Source organism: Hydra vulgaris, chromosome 01 (assembly GCF_038396675.1).
Source record: "Hydra vulgaris chromosome 01, alternate assembly HydraT2T_AEP".
NCBI lineage: Eukaryota > Metazoa > Cnidaria > Hydrozoa > Anthoathecata > Hydridae > Hydra > Hydra vulgaris.
In genome coordinates this window covers 71,107,366-71,114,932 of record NC_088920.1, presented here as the reverse complement: position 1 = coordinate 71,114,932, position 7,567 = coordinate 71,107,366, and positions in this window count along the sequence as shown.

Below are 7,567 nucleotides of genomic sequence, written 5' to 3'. Positions count from 1 at the left end.
AAATAATAAAGTGTTTCCTTAATATACTGACTGAAAAAATTCTCTAATAAATTTAATATCAAAAAAAGTTTTTATTTTCGTTATTTTTCATCATTATTGTTTTCTGTTTTTTTACTCGACTTGTATTAATTTTGGTACTGGAAAATAACAAATGCCCTAAAAAAGAAAAGCAAACAAAATACAATAAAAAATTTAGGTATACTATTTTTTTGGAAATTTTTTATTTAAATTTTGAATTTTTTTTTAGTTTATTTTATTTATATTTTCTATGTTGTATAATATTTTTTTCCTTTCTTTGAGCATATCTGTTTTATTCTCTGTGGTTTCTTATAGCTTTTTTTGCCAGTAGTTTTTAAAACGCTTTCTATATAAAAATGTGGTCAGGTTATCTATAAAAATTGCTATAAGCTTTTCGGAAAGTCTTGCCTAACGTTTTACAAAAATAAAAAATGTAAGGTAGTACCACCTTAAGGTGCACCTTAAGGTGGTACTAAAAAATAAAACCTTAAGGTGGTACTAAAAAATAAAAAATGTAAGGTAGTACCACCTAGGTGGTACTACCTTACATTTTTTATTTTTTAAAATTTGATATTTTTCTTAAAATTAGAAACTTTGTTAAATAGTAGTTAAACAACTAATTATAAAATAAAAAATTGTTGTCAAAAGATGCTGAGTCAGCGTAAAAAAGCAAAAAATGTCCAGTTACAAGAACATAAACAACTTGAGTAATATTTGAGATTTAAGCCTCAAATTTTTCAAGCGTATAGCTAAATGGTTGGTCAAGGGCCCCTAGTAAAATCTTTAAAAAATATTAAGCAAACTAAAATGGCAGTTATAGAGCTGCAACGGACATAAAAAAATGGTGCACTGGGTATGTAAAATAGAAAATTCTGGCCAAAATAAATAATATTTTTTATTTATTCTACTTCCAGCCCTTTCTACAATATCAATGAATTTACTGTGAAAACTGTGAAAAAGATATTCGTGTTCTAGTTTTAGAAATATTCAAAAAGTAGAAAACTGAGAAAAACAACTTTTAAAATAAAAAAAGTTAAAAACTAAAAAAATTAGTCATTAAAAACATCAAAACTGGCCGGCACAATACGATTGACCATCCTCAACCTCTTGCTCTTTGTCAAAATAACCTTTTTTGAGTGATCTTAATGACTTTCTTCTTTATATAGCTCTTTCACTTGACTTTAACTCAATATTTTTTAGACGTTTTTCGTCAAATCGCTGTGCACTAAGATTGAAATAGTATCCTGGTGAAATGTCTAGCAATTTAAAAACTTCAGCAAGTCCTAGTATTCCTTCATTGTGTACCATAACAGCAGAGTTATGGTACAAAATGAAGGAATACTAGGACTTGCTTGCAAATTATTGAAATTGCATTTACTGCAATTTCAATAATTTTTTTTGATACAAAAATTTTTTTGGACAACGATTCCAAATTAATTGATTGAATGACTTGTTACAATTTTGAGTCAAGCCATGCAAACACTTTTTAAGATGCTCCACTTTAGACAAGTCAAAAATTTGCTCATTATAACTTCTGGCAAATTTACTTTACTTTTATATGTATTAAATTTAGTTACTTTATCAGACTGCCATTTGCATCAACTACTTTTTCCTTTAGTACAAAATAAGTAATGTGTTTCGTCTGAAGCAAAAGCAGTGCAGTGATACAATGTTGCAATGACAGAGTTACGCATCTCTAGTAAATTTGATGTATTTTCCCTAATTGCCATGTCTACATAATTTTGAAGTGTATTGATGACTTTATCTGTTAATCTTCCCTTTCCACATATTTTTTTACCATCCAATAAAATCTCGCTTTTCAATTCTTTTCTTAATTGCTGACATCTATTACCTGTTCTTTTTTGATAATGACCAATGCATTCTAGTTTTTCTGGAATCAATGAATCTCCATATGGTTTTGACTTAACTACTTTTGTAAAAGAACTAGTATTCCCGTCACCTAGATACTTAGCATAGCGAAGCTTGTATTTTTGCACAGAAGAAGAAAATATTTCAATGGCTACAGCTACTTCCATTGACCCTGCTGATCCAGAATGGTTTATTTGACAAATTTGTTTCAACTCTACTCGTCAAATTTTAAAGAATTCTTTTTTTTATTCCATATTTCACTACTCACATAAGTGTCGATAACGTTTTTGTTTTTGTGTGCTACCACAGCAACAACACCATTAAGGGAAGAAAAATCCCCTTTTCTGCCAAGTGCCATCAACAGAAACAGAGCAATCAACAAGACTTGATGAATCATTATTTAGTTTTAAAAGACTTTGTCTTACTTCCATAGCAGAATTTGTCATACTATAAATTGCAGCTTTCTGATATGCGATATGTAACTTGTCATTACCTCTGTTTTTCGATAAGTCATAGGGGGTGGCATGTTCATAATATTTGCAAAGCGCATCATTGATTCTCTGCCACATCCTTTTTCACGAAATGCCATTAGACTGCGAATGTTGACTTCATGAGGTTTACTTCCACACTTTTCATTGTTTACTACAGGAGATGTAAAAAAATTATCAATGTTATCACAATGAATACATTTAACTTTTAAAGACAATGAAAATTTTTTACGCAGCAACATTATGTGATATTTCCAGCTTGCTGGTACAAATTTGACAACAAGAGTACTTTTCAAAAATTAATTTCAGCTGTTTAAAATGCATTATAAAGTAAAAGTCATTTAAATCATAATATTTTTGTTTATTTTTATTCATGACTTGAACAAAAATAAACAAAAATATTATGATTTAACTTTTCTTTACACCACTGGTGTCACGAGTTGAAAAAAATTCTGATACAACTTTGTTAGTGTGAAAGTTGGGTCAGGGCAATAACATCCGTTTTTGCCATGTATAATAACATCCGTGAAACAACATCCGAAATTTCATCGATGTATAATAACATCTGTGCAACTACATCTGTAGAATTTTCGGATGTATCTACATTCGAATTTTTTTTTTTTTTTTTAATAATGCATTATTTTAACCAGATGTAGTTACACATTTCATTTTTTTCGGATGTAACTACATCCGAGAAAAAAAAGAATTAAAAATCCATTATTTTAACCAGATGTAGTTACACATCTGAATTTTTTCGGATGTACCAAATCCGGAAAAAAAAACTATAATAATACATTATTTTAACCAGATGTAGTTACAAATTTAATTTTTTTCGGATGTAACTACATCCGGATTTTTTTAAATAATGCATTATTTTAACCTGATGTAGTTACACATCTGATTTTTTTCGGATGTAACTACGTCCGGAAATTTATTTCATTTTATTTTTTATTTTATTTTTAATAATTGATTATTTTAGGCGGATGTAGTTACACATTAAGAAAAAATCCCGGTTGTAGTTATATCTTTCTAAAGATGTTATTATACATCGATGAAATTTGGGATGTTATTTCTCGGATGTTAATTCAGTAAAGAAAAAAAGCGGATGTTCCTACACAAAAATGCGCGGATGTTGTTTCACTACTCCGCGGATGTTGTTGGACAGATGTAGTAATCTTTTCCCTGAAAGTTCCCTCGAAATTTTTTCTTTCCTTTTCTGTTGGTTTTTTTTTATTTGCCATAATTAATAGCAAACTATAAAAATAATTACCTTGACAATTATGAAATACTTAGAAGTTTATTAAAAAGAACAATTATTAACATGCTTGTTGAACTAGCTAAAATCGTAAATCACATCAAATGTTGTTTCAGTTTATGACTTATCTCTTTGTTGAAACAAAGACCATAACAGAGTAAGTAATTTTTGAACTTATATTAATGGAACCAGACATTAAATTAGGGCTAAAACATAAACAGACACAGTTGCTAAGATCGTTGCTAGGGATTCGAAAATTACCTTGTTGTCTTTGAATACTAGTTTAGGAACGTTGTTTTAATTTTTAAACAAAAAAAAAGTGACACTCATGATCCAGGATGTTCAAACTGCTAAATTTTGAAAAAAAAAATTTTGTTTGTTTTTTGATGTTTTTAATAGGGTAGTACCACCATAAAAAGAACTTTATAAGTTAGGCGTAGAACTCGTCATGTATCTTAACGCACTTCAACATAATTTATATACAAAATAATTCTCTTGATATTTACAATTATGTCTTTATATAATATACAAATACAACTTTATACATATACAATTATTTACAAGTAACGCTAATCGATCACTAGCGTTAAAGCAATTATTATATACTATATTTACACTTTACACATCTTTTACTTTTATTACCTTGACCATTCCATCTAATATACTATAAAAAGCAACTATATTTATAGCAATGCTGGTAAAAACAGTAGGGCAAATTCGTATGTATGATTTATATATATATATATATATATATATATATATATATATATATATATATATATATATATATATATATATATATATATATATATATATATATATATATATATATACTGTTGTTTTGATTATGTAATAATAATCAATTTTAATAATAAATAATTCAATAATAAATAATTAAAAAAGTAAGATGAAAAAAAACAACTTTTTTACGGTACTTAAAGTTTCATGCCGTTTGCGGCACTCATCAGCCATATATTTAAATCAAGAAAAAACCGTTCAAAAATACAATTAAAAAACCGTTACAAAATTAAAAAAACAATGGAATGAGTTCTGACGTCAAATAATAATAATAGTAATAATAATGACAATAATAATAATAAAAATAAAAAATAAAAATAATAATATGGAAAAACATCTTTTTTAATCGCCAGTGTCATATTGGGACAGAAGGAATCTGTTTCTATGTCTACACTTAGAAACAATCTCACTCCTTTTATTCAATAAATTAGTACTTTTATTATATAGAATTTCATATTTTTCGGCGAGACCTAATTTGCAAGATTTAGATGTTGGATTATATGCTTTACATCGCCTGAGAATTTTCCACTTGACTATAGGGACTAAATTAGCTTCTTTTAACTTCCATATATGTTTTGAGAGTTCAGTATCATTTTTGTATTTAGCGATGTTAAATGATTTAACGTGATTAGCGTATCTTAATTTAAAAGGAGTCTCACTTATCCCAATGTAGGACTTTTCATTAGAAGATGAATCAAGATTATCAGTTGTAACAGTTGCTTGATATACAATGTTGCTTGTTAAACATTTATTAAACAATGGACAGAGATTTTTATTATAGCAGTTACAGTCCTGTTGATTAAGGTTTGTATTGTTGCATAAAATGTATTTGTTGTGCGAATTTATAATAGATTTTACACTTGGCATACAACTGTAACTAACTTTGACTGTGTTCCTGTTAAAGATTTTATGCAGTTTATTATTATTAGGAAAATGTTTGTCAATAAGTTTCAAAAAATATTTTCCCAGGTTGGTGCTAACGTTTTTACTAAATGGAGGGTTAAACCAAATGATGTTGCGGGCTCTTTTCCGTTTTGGAGTTGATATTGTTATAGGATTATATGTTAGACTACATTTATAACCAGACTTTAATAAAGCTTCATTATATAGAGGAATAGTATTTTGAAATATTTCTTTGCTAGATGAATTTGTAGACAATCTAAGTTCAATCGAACGTGGTATTTGTTTTAATATACTCGGCGGGTGATTTGAATCAGCATGGATGTAATTTAATGTATTATCAGGTTTGAAATAAGATTTAAAAGTGCAGTCACTAAGATTTAGAGTCACGTCAAGGTAGTTTACAATTTTCGTGTTGCATTGTATAGAAATCCGTAAGCCATTGCATTTAAATATTTCGACAATACGCTTTTTTATTTTTTCCATTTGAGGGCCGCTTTTATTACTAAAAACTGCCAAGCCATCGTCACGGTATAAACCAACCTCAAGCTTGTTATAAAATTTTGAAATTTGAAAAAGAAGAAATATTCCTACCAGCTCACAAACCGTCACCGTCGAACGCTCCCTGTTATTTTAATAAATAAAAAAAAAAGATTTTTTCCATATTATTATTTTTATTTTTTATTTTTATTATTATTATTGTCATTATTATTACTATTATTATTATTTGACGTCAGAACTCATTCCATTGTTTTTACTTTTGAACGGTTTTTTCTTGATTTAAATATATGGCTGATGAGTGCCGCAAACGCCATGAAACTTTAAGTACCGTAAAAAAGTTGTTTTTTTTCATCTTACTTTTTTAATTAATTATATATATATATATATATATATATATATATATATATATATATATATATATATATATATATATATATATATATATATATATATATATATATATATGTGTGTATATGTATATATATATATTTATATATATATATATACATATATATATATATATATATATATATATATATATATATATATATATATATATATATATATATATATATATATATATACTATAGCACGTTTAGAGAAGCATTAGCTTACTAACTTAGCTTACCATAATATCATGGAAAGAAAAAAACAATGATTAATGAAAGAAAAGATTTCTGCCCTATGCCTAACACTCAGTTGATGTAGTAGCACTCCTTTGGCTATTTCATAGTCAATGTACTGAAGCCCCAAACAGCAGGCTGTTTCAGCCTGAAGTCACAGTGCTTATCTAAACAAACATTTGTGATTGCATATATATTTGTATACACATTAATCAAATTTTTTGCTATATTGCAGTTTCTTTTTTTTCTGCTCTTTTTTAAGGTTGCTGTTCTTAGCTACCTCACCTTCATGCTGTTAACAATGATTTTAATAGTTAAACTTTAGAATCTGATGTTTAACTTTTGAATCATAAACTGATTTCACTTAAAAACTATAAGGTTTTTTGGGATTTATAATAAGCAAAAGCAACTTAATTTAATGGTAAGTTTTCATTTATTATTTTTTGAGTTTCAAGCTTTGTTTGTTATTTTAATAAATAAATATTTATCTTCATAAATTATTTATCTGTGTTTTTTTAATCTTTTTTTATCAATTTATGAATTGTTTGGTTCTACTAAGATCAATATACAAAGCAAACATGTTGAATTATTAAATAGTCAAATATTTATCTGACTAGATTTTAGAGACTTGAAGTTTCAAAATGTTTGGAAACTTGAAAATTCCATAGAAAAAATAATTAAAGACTTTTAAGGTTCTAAAACTTAATGTTTATGTTAAATGCAAGGGAAATCACGTTTAAAAATAGATTTTCAGCTCGCCAAATTAGCCTTTAAGTTTGAGATGCTTCGTTGTTTCCTTATACAAGACTTGGCCTACTGACTCTCATCACTAAATTGCGAAAATAACAAAACCAGCACAATTTCAACTTTTCTTCATGTCAAAATCATTAACCTTTTCACATTGGATTCGAACCCGGTTTAGACTCCCAATCTACAGGACTAGCTCCAGATTTACTCAAAACAATTTATAATAATTTTTTTTGTTTAACTATTTAAGACTTTTTTTAAATCTTTTTTTCTTAATAAAAATTTATGGTTGCTAAAACCATATTTTCACCAAAAAAAAATGCTACGTGTTATCATTTGATTCGCATTATTGCAAATTATTGGCTACT